Below are 14,026 nucleotides of genomic sequence, written 5' to 3'. Positions count from 1 at the left end.
CTCTGAGACACAGGTCACTGCGCTCGTGAAGAAAACTCAGAGCTAAAAATAAGAGTGATGGTTGTCTGAAATGATACTTAGATAATCTCTTCAAAGCAGCTTGGGAAGAAAAGGTCAGCTAATCGTTAGGGTCCTGTCACTTCATGGCCGGCTTTCCAATGAAGAAAAGCTTTCTCTCCAAGGGTTTGAGTTACTTTGTTATCTTTTTCTACTTAAGAATTTAACATGGCTGTGCATCCTATTTATGACAAGTCTTGATAAATCTCTGTGAACCCACATTTTTTTTGGAGGTCTAATTTCTCTTTGTCTGAAGTGCACATATTTTTCGATCAAGCAGCAAGGACTCATGATTTATAGAATTTGACAGCTGCCAAAAAGTTCAGAGACTTAAGAGACCAGTTCTTCACATTATGGCTGAGGAAACTGAGGTACCTAACTTGCTCAAGGCCAGACGTTGAGTCTTGGCAGGTCTCAGATGGAAATTCAGATTATCTGTCTCTTAGGGGAAGGCACTTTCCACTAGTGTTGACCTAGATGTTGAGGTTAGGTGTAGGTAATACCCAACTGAGACGGGTATGAAATCCAGCCCTTCATATCAGCCATATTAGCTTGCTTGTTACATGATCACAAAGCAGTTGGTTGAGTGATGGAATATTTCACTGTAAAGAAGGTTGTGGTTATCTTACAAATATGGACACAGCAAAACCTAATATGAGATTTCCCTAGTCTGTTTTCATGCAGAAGTGCATTTGTTGTAGAAATGGGGAAATGGTGAGTACCCTAAAATGTTAAGGTTAGAAGGAACTTTAGAAGTCTTCTAGAATAGCAGCTTTCAAACTTTCATGTGTTTTTTTAGAATGATAATACTGTTTTCTATAAATAATTTTAAATGGAACATCAGTATAAAAGCAAATAAAAGAGGAACTTCACTGCTTGAAATAAATGGGTGGTCTACTATAATAAATAGGTGGTCTACTCACATAGCCTTTCTCTGAACGCCGAAAGTGGCTTCTAAAATACTTCTTTGAGAAATTTGGAAGTCACAAATGTAGCCCACAACTTTCATTTTATCATTACAGATATTAAAGCCCAAAGAAGGGATTTAGTTCATGTAAAGGTAAATGCAGTGTGTATAGCAGAATTATTTCTGGAGCCAGAAAATCTGGGTTTGACTCTAATGTTTCTGACCTTTAAAAAAAAATATTTTCTAGTTATACAAGTAACACAGGAATGCATTTTTATTGTGAAAGACTAAACGATAAAGATGTATTTAGGGTAAACTGTAAAAGTGCCCTCCCACAATCCTACTCTCCTTCTCAGAGTTAACATGTGACAATATTTTGGGTTTTACATAACTTGAGTCATCTTTTAAAAGGATACTTTAGTCCAGTCACATTTATTGTGATTTTTTTTATATATATGGACTTATTCCTTTCATTTTATTTTATGTTTTTTTTTAATAATGTTTGTTTTTACTTCTGGACTTTTATTAGATTTAACAATTTTCCTTGTCGTGTTTTTCTTTTATGACTTAGAAATGATTCTCTTCCTCTAACATAAAAACTAATGCATAAATAGATAGATAGATTTAGATTTACCTGGTAGCCATATTATGTTTCTTCTATGAGATAAGAAACTTGTAAGAACCTCAGCACACTTTTGCCATCACCACCTCACCTCTTCCTTCACCTTGACCTTGCAATTACATACCTGGCCATTACCTCCCATGTGTAGATCATCTGGGATTTTATTTCTAGGTTGTAATTAGTTTTGTTCATTATGCATCAGTAGTTATTGAAATCTAATTATAAATTTTATTGTTTTCTTCATTTAACTCTGTTTCTTATATATTTTTTATATCTTACTTTTTAACTCTGTGTGTTGTGTTGTTTGTGTATGAGTGACAGAATGCATTCTTGATGAATTCACTGAGAAAGTCAGTTGTAAGTGAACTAGAATCTCACATAAGTGAGAAGGTCTTTGTATTAGTTTGCTAGAACTGCCATAACAAATACCATACACTGGGTGGCTTAAACAGCAGACATTTATTTACTCACAATCCTGGAGCTAGCCGTCTAAGATCAGCAGGGTTGCTTTCTTCTGAGGCCTCTCTCCTTGTGTTGTAGATGGCCATTTGCTTCACATGTGTTCAGGTGGTCCTCTGCCGGGTGTGTCTGTGTTCTAGTCTCTTTTTATAAGGCTACCAGACATGTTGGATTAGGGCCCAGTCATATGACCTCATTTTACTTTTAAAGGCTCTATCTTCAAATACAGTGTCATTCTGAGGTGCCGGGGGTTAGGACTTCAACATATGAATTTGGGGAGACAATTCAGCCCATAACAGTCTCAGTTTTGTCTTACACTTGAATGCTCGCTCAGCAATCTCTAGAGTTGCACTGTTGAATACAGTAGCCAATAGTCACATGAGGCTACTCAAATGGAAATTATTTAAAATTAAATAAAATGAAAAATTCAGTGCCTCAGTCACAGTAGCCGTATTCCAAGTGCTTACTGCCCAGCTGCGGCGTGTGCCTCCACCCTGAACAGTGTAGCTATAGCATGTTTCCATCACTGCAGAAGTTCTGTTGACTTGTACTCCTCTAGAGCTGCTTCATCTGAAAAATGATGCACATGCCTTTTGGATTTTATGAGGAATAGATAATAGTAAGCATGTGTTGGACACATGGTGGGGTGTTCAATCAATACTAGGTGAACATTACTCAGCAGCGAGTGAATGGTAACATTAGGACTAGAACCCACGGTTTCCGCTCCATTGTTCCCCCAGAGTAGCCATAAATGAGTCAGCTGTTGTGAAATACGAAGAAGACCAGGCAAGAGAGTGAGGTGGGACAATGATCTTAAACATGTGCCATAAAACACTGTCTTTATACTCAAATCAGAATAAGCTTTATTCTATTTAACTCTCTCAATGGGTATAATCGTATCTTTACAAAGTCATTGTATGAGTGAGGAATGGAATAAATACAGCTTGTGAAAGCTAAGTAATTCCCCCAAGGCCATACAGTTGGGTCAACAGTAAGTCGGTGGCAATGTCAGGACTAGGATCCACTGCTTCCTCCCCTGCGTGCTCCTAGGATAACTAAAAGCTGCAAAGTCATTGGGAAACACAGATTACTAAGGAGACAGGGAAATTGAAACCCAGATTGAACTTCAAATCCCTTCTACAACATTGGTTCCCCAATTCATTTGATCATGGTCCCCTCAGTAAACAGTTTCTTTTTACTCACACACACAAACACGCATGTGTGTGCATATATATATATATATATATATATTACAAACATATTCCTGTACTATAAACTATAAAACACACTCCATACTATGCACTAAAAAAGATAAATGTAAATGTAATGAAAGTTCTCGTTCTTTTTCTCATGCTCTAGTATTATTTCACATGCTCCCTAGGGTGCCGGCCCCCCCTCCACTTCGGAAACCTCTGCTCTAAACCATGCCGTACAAAGAGGGAATATGCTGTAGAAGGATTTACAGGCCTGGAAATCTCAGCTTTCATCTGCTCATCCAAACCGCTCTGAAAAGAAACATAATTGGACTATAATGTATTCAACGTCAGCCACATTCTTGGAGTCACTAGGGCTTTTCACTCTTTCTATGCACCAGTGGTCTGACATTTGTCATTGGCTCTTATTTCAAAGAGAGAATTAATTTAAAACTACCATTCAAAGGTTGCTCCTGTCCCTGCACCCCATCCACAAAAGGCAGAGAAATGGGCAAAGCAACACTTGAGTGCACCAAGATGGTTCCTTTCTCCCAAGAGATAAAAAATATGTGTATTGTCATCCTCACTGAAATGGCGTGAGACTCTGAGAAACAAATAATTGATGTACTTGTGTCATTCAGATTTTTTTACTGGCCTCTTTGTTCTTGTGGCCATACATCGCTTGCTGATTACAGTGATGACAGCGTTCCTTACATAACGCTTTCAGCTTAAAAGCATCACCAGGTGTTTGATTCTCTCTCAGATGTGGTCTCTCTCCTCTCTCTGTCCCTTTCTCTCTGTTTCTCTCAAGCAATGGGGGTTATAGATGTTATCATTTCCTTTTTACAGATGAAGAAGCTAGCTTGAGAGGTGAGGTCAAACAGCCAGTAACTAGTAAAGTCAGAACTGGAACCAGGTTCTCTGCTCCAGAGCCAATGCCCTAAGGGAAGTTTCCTTCAGGTACCTCTGCAGCCAAAGTACCAATTCAATTTCATCTTGTCCTGAGAGATTATCAGGGCTTTATTTACATCAATGGCCCCTTGGGTTCAGTAGAGGCTGTTTCTACCCTTGCTCTTCAGCCAGGACAAAGCCTCTAGAATGAGCCCGAAGCAGTGCAACCCTCTTAAGTGGGTATCACAGGGCCAGCAAATTGACAAACGCAAATCCACTCACGGAGGTTTAGAAGTGGATCAATGGGATCATCTTAGGAACTATTTCCATGGGTTGAGTAGCATCTATCACTGTCCACCTGTGTCAACAACAGAAATGCTTTCGAATGCAGTCCTTCTTTTTATCCCTGCTCCTCTTATTGCCCTGGCTCAGACGTCTTGCCTAGACTTTTTCAGAAGCTTCCCATTCAGTTTTCCCCACCTCTCTTCCATCTCTCACACTGCTACTGGAGTTGTCTTTTGAAACACAGATCTGATGATGGCAGCTTCTAGGTTAAAGTCCCCCATTAGCGCCGCCTTACTATGTGATCATATTAAAAACTTTTGACATGGCATTCAAGTTTCTTCTTCTTGCCACAAATTAACTTTCTTAACTTTTTCTCCCACTGCCCCACTTTCCTTTATCCTATCTTCCAGCCTCTCCAGTCTAATCACTGTTCTCCAAAAATAGCCAGCCCGCTCATGCCTCTCTGCTTTGCTCATGCTCCATCCTCTGCCTGGAATGTCCTCCCCCTCCTTAACCTACCCCCCACTGATGGAACCTTCCTCAGCCTTCCATGGGCAGCTCAAATGCCGCCTCTTCAGTGCAGGCCTCCTCACCCACCGCTTTCCAGGTGGGACGTGCCACTCTCTGTGTTGGCCCCCAAACACTCCTTTCACACTCCTCAAGGAGTTTGGGCTGGTTTTTCACACATCGTTTTGGATGGTTAGAAGGTAAACTCCTTACGGGGGAACAGAGAGCATCTTATTCATCCTTGTGTCCTCTGTGTTGGGACCTGTAGGTATTTGAATATTTTAGGTTGAATTCATTCATCTAACTGAGTGATTTTGAGAGGTCTTGAAAGGGCTAACTTCCTACCAGATCTGAGATAAGCAGTAAAAGAGAAAGCACAAAATCAGCATGAAGAAATTACTTATTTAAGCATATAGCCACTCCATCTAAAATGTTAAAATAAGGATTGGGTACATGTTTTGAATAGTTGGAAGCCTTCTATTGGCTTTACCGAAAAGTTCATGCCATGCCTAAAGTGGAAATAGCACCAGGTTGGAACGGACAGATGCAGATTTCTAGCCTCACCTCTGCCATGAACTGAGCTGTGTGCCCTTTGGCAAGTCAGTCCCCATTTCTGGTTTCTTTTTTTTACAAAATGTTCATGCTGGAAATTTCCTGGTGGTCCAGTGGTTGGGACTCTGTGCTTTTACTGCCAAGGGTGTGGGTTCAATCCCTGGTCAGGGAACTAGGATGTTGCAAACCATGCGGCGCGGCCAAAAAAAAAAATGTTCATGCTGGACAAAATGACTTTTAAGGTGTCTCCTAATTCTAAAATTTGAAGATTCTTATTCTCTAGTTAGGAAAACTAAGTCTTTATTTCCCTTTGAGTGTGATGGTCCCTTAGCAACAGGAGCAGTCATTGTCATAAAAACACCTTTCTCCTACCGTGGCCCCATTACATAAAATTTAGGTATCAGAAAGAGTACTGAGTATTTTATGAAATGAGAGTCCCTGATACAGAGGAAAAAAAAAAAAAAGGCAAAAAACTCCTACTGCCAAAACATCAGGGCTCTGGCCCTTTAAAGTTGAAAGGCCATGCAGACAGCTAAGAAAAAGACCTAAGAAAGATTGCTTGATCTGATGGGTTCACGAAGATGGAGGCGAGAAAAAAGTGGTCGGATCACAAGCGAAGATGGTTTGGAGGGAAAGGAGAAGATGCTTGGAGGTCGAGTTTTAAACTCAGGTCTCTAAGAAAGGCATTCTACAATATATCACGGGTACAAAGAGAATTGGAAATTCTCAAGGTGGTGAGTGCAGCTGTGTCACTGCTACCTATTAGATACTGTGATAATTTCCTTTTGTATAACAGGAAACTTGAAAGCCCTCTAATATTCTGAAATGATATTCTACCCATTTTTTTAAAACTAGGCTTTAATTTTTAGAGCAATTAAAAACTTTTGTTGGAGTATTGTTGCTTTATAATATTGTGTTAGTTTATACTATACAGCAAAGTGAATCAGCTATATGTGTACATATATCCCCTCTTTTTTGGGTATCCTCCTCATTTAGGTCACCACAGAGCATTGAGTAGTGTTCCCTGTGCTATACAATCAGTTCTCATTTGTTATCTATTTTATACTGTTAGAGCAATTTTAGATTCACAGTAAAATTGAGCGGAAGGTACAGAGAATTTCCATATACATGCCTAGCCTCTTCCAATATCAGTATCCTGCATAGAATGGTACAGTTTTTGGGATCAATGAAACTATACTACATATCATTATCCTCCAAATTCATAGTTTACATTAGGGTTCACTCTTGGTGTTTTACATCCTATGAGTTTTGACAAATGTATAATGACATGTGGCCATCTTCGTATTATCACACAGAAGAGTTTCACTGCCCTATAAATCCTCTGTGCTATGGCTATTTAACCCTCTTTCCTCCTAACCTCTGGAAACCACTGATCTTTTCACTGCCTCCATAGTTTTGCCTTTTCTGGAATGTCATGTAGTTGGAATCATATAGTATGTACCCTTTTCTGATTGACTTCTTTTCTTAGTAATGTGCACTTAAGCTTCCTCCACATCTTTTCATGGCTTGATAGCTCATTTCATTTTAGCACTGAATAATATTCCTTTGTCTAGGTGTACCACAGTTTATTTAGCTATTCATCTACTGAAGGATATCTCGGTTGCTTCCAAGTTTTGGCTATTATGAATAAAACTGCTATAAACATATATGTGCAGGGTTTTTTAAAAATAAATTTTATTTGTTTGTTTGTTTATTTTTATTGGCTGAGTTGGGTCTTCTTTGCTCCGTGTGGGCTTTCTCCAGTTGCGGCGAGCAGGGACTACTCTTCGTTGCAGTGCATGGGCTTCTCATTGTAGTGGTTTCTCTTGTTCTGGACCACGGGCTCTAGGGTGTGCGGGCTTCAATAGTTATGGCATTCAGCTCAGTAGTTGTGGCTCGAGGGCTCTAGAGCGCAAGCTCTGTAGTTGTGGCACATGGGCTTAGTTGATCCAAGGCATGTGAGATCTTCCCAGACCAGGGATCAATCCTGTGTCCCCTGCATTGGCAGGTGGATTCTTAACCACTGCACCACCAGGGACCTCCCCCATGTGCAGGTTTTTAAAGTTTTCAGTTCCCTTGGGTAGATACCAAGAAGTGCAATTTCTGGAGCATATTTTTAAGAATATGTTTAATTTTGTAAGAAACTGCCAAACCATCTTCCAAAGTGGCTATATTATTTTATATTCCCACCAGCAATGAATGAGAGTTCTTGTTGCTCCACATCCTTGACAGCATTTGGAGTTGTCAGTTTTCTGGATTTTGGCCATTCTAAAAGGTGTATAGTGATATCTTACTGTTTTGATTTTCAGTTCCCTAATCACATATGATGTTGAGCATCTTTTCATATGTTTATTTGCCATCTGTGTGTCTTTGTTGGTGAGGTGTCTGTCCGGGTCTTTTGCCATCTTTTACTTGGGTTGTTCATTTTCTTATTGTTGAATATTAAGAGTTCTTTGTATATTTTGAATAATAGTACTTTATCGTATATCTTTTGCAAATGTTTTCTTCCAGTCTGTAGCTTGTATCCTTATTCTGTTTTCAGGGTCTTCTGCAGAGCTGTTCGAATTTTTTAATAGATCCATTTAAGCAAAATTCTACTCTGAAATTATTTAGCAGAAATCCCACTTATCCAGAAATTTCTTTCTAGCCTATAGAAATAGGCTTTGTTTTATTTGTATTTCCATGATTTAGGGGTTATAAGTGGAAGTTAGAAAAATCATCTGTCGGGACTTCCCTGGTGGTCCAGTGGTTAAGACTCTGTGCTTCCACTGCAGGGGGCACAGGTTCCATTCCTGGTCAGGAAACTAAGATCCTGTGTGCCACAGGAAAAAGAAAATCATCTGTTGTCAAATTTGGGTTATAACTTGCACTGTGTGTTTCAAATATCCATTGAGGGGGTGTCTTGGGGTTGGGAGACTGCAAGCCAATTTCTTAAATCCACTTTTGCTATATCTGAAGTTATAGACCAAGGGATTTCAACTAACGTTCCATCAACCCCCAGGAGATAAAGTTTATTTTTTACTGAGTATACATTCTGTTATGGCTATGTCTGTCAGCTGGAATGTAGGCTAAGTAGATGGTGAGATGCTTTGTGAGTGAGGAACAATTTCCTGAGAAGATTAGCTGGAACCTAAGAAAGGTCTCCTGTTTCCTGGAAGATGGGAGGACTTTATCTCATGTGTATTTGACATAAAGGGGTCAGGGCAATAAGGAGCTCTAGTTACAGAATGACACAGTGCTGGAGGGGGGTCAAGTATACGGTGTGACAACTGTGGATCTTTTTATAGATGTGGATCCTTTTATAGATGCTGAGATATGGTGCTGGTGGTTGTGTTGTAGTTATTGTGGACTTGCTTGGTGATATTTTGAGTCTATAAATTCCTTCTAGTGAGTTGTCTCCAAATGCTAGAATTTGAAAGTGCTCCAAGAACTCTTAGAGGCTTTAGAGCCAGTACAGTTAGGCCACAAAACTTGATGATCATGAGACCCTGTAATATTTTCAGTCTACAAAGAAAGATTGTATTATTCATTATCTGCTGGATGTGTAATGGCAGATATCACGGGACCAGCTTCAATAAAAGTGTTTTCCTTGTAGATTCTATGCTAGCTGAAAATTGAATATCATGTTCCGGAGATTGGGAAGAAATACTGAAAGTAAAGATCATGTTCCAGGGAGCAATAAAGAATCTTAAAAACTTGCCATGTGAGGGACAGCCCAAGGAGCCAGACACATTTACTCAGAGAAGAATTGGTGATGGTGGGAGTAGGAAAACATATAGCAAATCTTCAAATATCTGATGAACTGGCATATATATATATAAGGAGAGAATAAATTTGTTTCAAGAAAATACAAAGACCAGTAAGAATAGACATTATCGATAAGCTGATATTGTTTCAATGTATAAAAAAAATCTTTGATCCATCTAATAACACAGTGTATCCTTTTTCACTTTATGGCAATTATAGAAAATGAAAGAATTTTTATAGCCCACTGTGGAAAAGAGTAGTCCAATGAACTACTTCCTGCCCAGGGGCTGAGATGTTTACTATCTCGGCAACTTGTAATCCATTCACAGCACAGGTGATAGGGAAGCTCTGTAATAACAGGATCAGTGGTCTCTGAAAAGAGTAAATTCCCCATCATAGGAAACTTTCAAGCAGAGTTTGGAAACAACCCAGATGAGGTGCTGTAATGGCAATTTTTTAAAATTCTTTAAAATTTATGTGCTTTTTATTGCATAGTTTTATGAATTCTGACAGATGCATAGACTCACATAAGTACCACAACAATCAAGAAACAGAATAATTACTGTTTCAAGATTACTCTGTACTTCCTCTTTGTAGTCCAATCCACCCCCATCCCTAGCCCTAACCCTAACCCTAACCCAACCACTGATTTGTTCTCTACCCCTAAAGTTTTACCTTTTCAAGAATGTCATATAAATGCAATCATACCGTGTCTAGCCTTTTGAATCATGTTTCTTTCACTCAACATAGTGTATTTGAAATTCATCCACACTGTTGACTCATCCAAGTTTTGTTCCTTTTGATTGCTGAGTAGTATTCCGTTGAATAGGTCTACCACAGTGTCCATCCATTCACCAGCTGAAGAATATCTAAGTGACTTCTGGTTTCCAATATGGCAAGTAAGGAGCTTGGAAGTCATATCTCCATTCTAGCAACAAGTTAAAAGCTGAACAAATTGAAAATTAACAACTTTTCTTGTATCCATCAGAGAATTGAGATCGCAGGAAAAACTACTGTCCCCAAATTTGGAGAGACAGATAAGTGGTTACAGAGAATCACAATTTACTGGAGCAGAAACCCACAAGGAGAGATCTTCCATGTTTAATTTTATAAGAAACTGCAAAGTTGTTTTCCAGAGTATCTGTACCATTTTGAATTCCCATCAGCAATGAATGAGAATTCCAGATTCTACATCCTCATCAGCTTTTGGTATGGTCAATTTCTTGATTTTAGTCATTCTAATAGTGGTATTTTAATTAGTTATTCTAATAAGTGATTTGTTTGTATTTCCTCAATGCATAATAATGTTGAGAATCTTTTCATGTGCCATCCATATATCTTCTTCTTTTTTTTTTTTAACTTTTTATTTTTTTATTTTTTACAATAAACTGCATATATTTAGAATGTACAATTTGGTATTCCAGTCTCCCAATTCGTTCCCCCCGCCAACCCTCCCTGCTTTCCCCACTTGGTGTCCATATGTTTGTTCTCTACATTTGTGTCTCTATTTCTGCCTTGCAAACTGGTTGATTTGTACCATTTTTCTATAGTCCGCATATATGTGTTAATATACAATATTTGTTTTTCTCTTTCTGACTCTTCACTCTGTATGACAGTCTCTAGGTCCATCCATGTCTCTACAAATGTCCCAGTTTCATTGCTTTTTCCAGCTGAGTAATATTCCATTGTATGTATGTACCACATCTTCTTTATCCATTCATCTCTTGATGGACATTTAGATTGCTTCCATGTCCTGGCTATTGTAAAGAGTGCTGCAATGAACATTGGAGTGTGTGTGTCTTTTTGAATTATGGTGTTCTCTGGGTATATGCCCAGTAGTGGGATTGCTGGGTCATATGGTAGTTCTATTTTTAGTTTGGCAAGGAACCTCCATACTGTTTTCCATAGTGGCTGTATCAATTTACATTCCCACCAGCAATGCAAGAGCATTCCTTTCTCTCCACACCCTCTCCAGCATTTACTGTTTGTAGATTTTTTGATGATGCCCATTCTAACTGGTGTGAGGTGATACCTCATTGTAGTTTTGATTTGCATTTCTCTAATAATTAGTGATTTTGAGCAGCTTTTCATGTGCCTCTTGGCCATCCATATGTCTTCTTTGGAGAAATGCCTATTTAGGTCTTCTCCCCATTTTTTGATTGGGTTCTTTATTTTTTTGATATTGAGCTGGATGAACTGTTTATATATTTTGGAGATTAATCCTTTGTCTGTTGATTCTTTTGCAAATATTTTTTCCCATTCTGAGGGTTGTCTTTTCGTCTTGCTTATAGTTTCCTTTGCTGTGCAGAAGCTTTGAAGTTTCATTAGGTCCCACTTATTTATTTTTGTTTTTATTTCCATTATTCTAGGGGGTGGATCAAAAAAGATGTTGCTGTTATTTACGTCAAAGAGTGTTCTTCCTATGTTTTCCTCCAGGAGTTTTATAGTGTGTGGCCTTACATTTAGGTCTTTTATCCATTTTGAGTTTATTTTTGTGTATGGTGTTAGGAAGTGTTCTAATTTCATTCTTTTACACGTAGGTGTCCAGTTTTCCCAGCACCACTTATTGAAGAGGCTGCCTTTTCTCCACTGTATATCCTTGCCTCTTTTGTCATAGATTAGTTGACCGTAGTTTATCTCTGGGCTTTCTATCCTGTTCCATTGATCAATATTTCTGTTTTTGTGCGAATACCATGCTGTCTTGATCACTGTAGCCTTGTAGTGTAGCCTGAAGTCAGGAAGCCTGATTCCCCCGACTCCGTCTTTCCTTCTCAAGATTGCATTGGCTATTCGGGGTCTTTTGCATTTCCATACAAATCGTAAAATTTCTTGTTCTAGTTCTGTGAAAAATGCCATTGGTAATTTGATCAGGATTGCATTGAATCTGTAAATTGCTTTTGGTAGTATAGTCACTTTCACAATGTTGATTCTTTCAATCCAAGAACATGGTATGTCCCTCCATCTGTTTGTGTCTTCTTTGATTTCTTTCATTAGTGTCTTATAGTTTTCTGAGTACAGGTCTTTTACCTCCTTGGTTAGGTTTATTCCTAGGTATTTTATTCTTTTTGTTGCAATGGTGAATGGGATTGTTTCCTTAATTTCTCTTTCTGATCTTTCATTGTTGGTGTATACAAATGCAAGTGATTTCTGTGTGTTAATTTTGTATCCTGCAACTTTACCAAATTCATTGATTAGCTCGAGTAGTTTTCTGGTGGCATCTTTAGGATTTTCTATGTATAGTATCATGTCATCTGCAAACAGTGACAGTTTTACTTCTTCTTTTCCAATTTGGATTCCTTTGATTTCTTTTTCTTCTCTGATTGCTGTGTCAAGGACTTCCAAAACTATGTTGAATAGTAGTGGCGAGAGTGCCATATATTGTCTTTAGTAAACTGACTGTTCAACTCTTTTGCCTATTTAAATAATTGGATTGTTTTCTTATTGTTGAGTTTTGAGAGTTCTTCACATATTCTGGATACAAGCTCTTTATCAGTTATGTAATTTTCAAATATTTTTGCCCAGTCCATGATGTTCTTTTCATTTTTTAAACATTTTTAAAGCCTTTTATGACTCCACATTTTTCATTCTGAGTCTAGGTTAATAATTATGTCTTCCATGGATTATGCATGCTTTGGGGGTTGTTTGTAAGAACTTTTTGCTAACTCAAAGTAACAAAGATTTTCTCCTATGGTTCCTTTAAAATATATGTTTGATAGGTTTATATTTTATATTTAGGCATATTATCCATATTGAGTTTATTTTCTTATAGGGCATAAGGTGTATGTTGAGGGTCATTCTTTTGTGTGTATGGATGTCTAACTGTTCTATCACTACTTGCTGAAATGACTATTGTTTCTCCATTAAAGTTCTTTTGTACTTTTGTCAAAAAATTGTATCAATTGACCGTATTTTCATGGATCTATTTCTAGTCTCTCTGCTGGTTCTGGGTACTACTAAAATCTCTGGAGAATGTTCATTTCTGTTTGTGCTATTAAGCCTGTCCAGTGAATTTTCTTTATTTCATTCACTGTATTGTTTGGGTCTAAAATTTCCACTTTGTTCTTCTTTATAGTTTATGGTTTTTTGGTAAGAACATGTATACTTTCATTCAAGAGTGTCCAACTTTACTTCATGGATCATGGTTATAATAGTCACTTTAAAATCTTTATAATTCCAATGCATGGATTGTCTTGAGTTTGGCATCTCTTCATGCTCTTTTCCTTTGAGAATTGGGCAGATTTTCTCTTTTCTGTGTTTTTTGCTTTTTTGTAAGTCAAGTAATTTTGAATTGTGTTCTGGAATTTTGAATATTATGTTGTGAGACTCTGGGTCTCATTAAAATCCTCTGGAGAACATTAATTCTTATTTGTTTATTGTTTAACATGTACCAGGTACATATTTGCTATGTACCTGGTGAGGTTCATACTCCAAGTTGTGCCTTACCTTCTGAGAATAGTGGTCCCAATGTTAGTTCAAAGCTTTTGCTGTGATCTGTGTGTCTGTCCAACACATACACCATTCAGTTGTTTATCTGTTAACTTGGGTCATGATTTATATCGTAGTTTAGTTCTCCAAACCTTTTCTGTTCTTCTTTGGGTCTGTGTTGTGCATGCATAACTCAGGGGTGAGTGTGAGACCAGTGGTGGTTCACAGTCAGAATTAAGGTATTTCCTTCTCCAGCTTTCTCATCCTTGGACTTTCCCCACCTCTCTCTGGCTCCCAGGGGTCCCTTTCCTCAGTCTTCTGACTAGAAAGTCATTGTTTCTCCCAGAATTTTAACTCATGCACTTTCTTAGCAGCTGGGGT

The sequence above is a fragment of the Hippopotamus amphibius genome, chromosome 9 (genome assembly GCF_030028045.1).
Source record: "Hippopotamus amphibius kiboko isolate mHipAmp2 chromosome 9, mHipAmp2.hap2, whole genome shotgun sequence".
Taxonomy (NCBI): Eukaryota; Metazoa; Chordata; class Mammalia; order Artiodactyla; family Hippopotamidae; genus Hippopotamus; species Hippopotamus amphibius.
The sequence above is the reverse complement of the archived record's forward strand: the minus strand, read 5'-3'. Positions refer to the sequence as shown.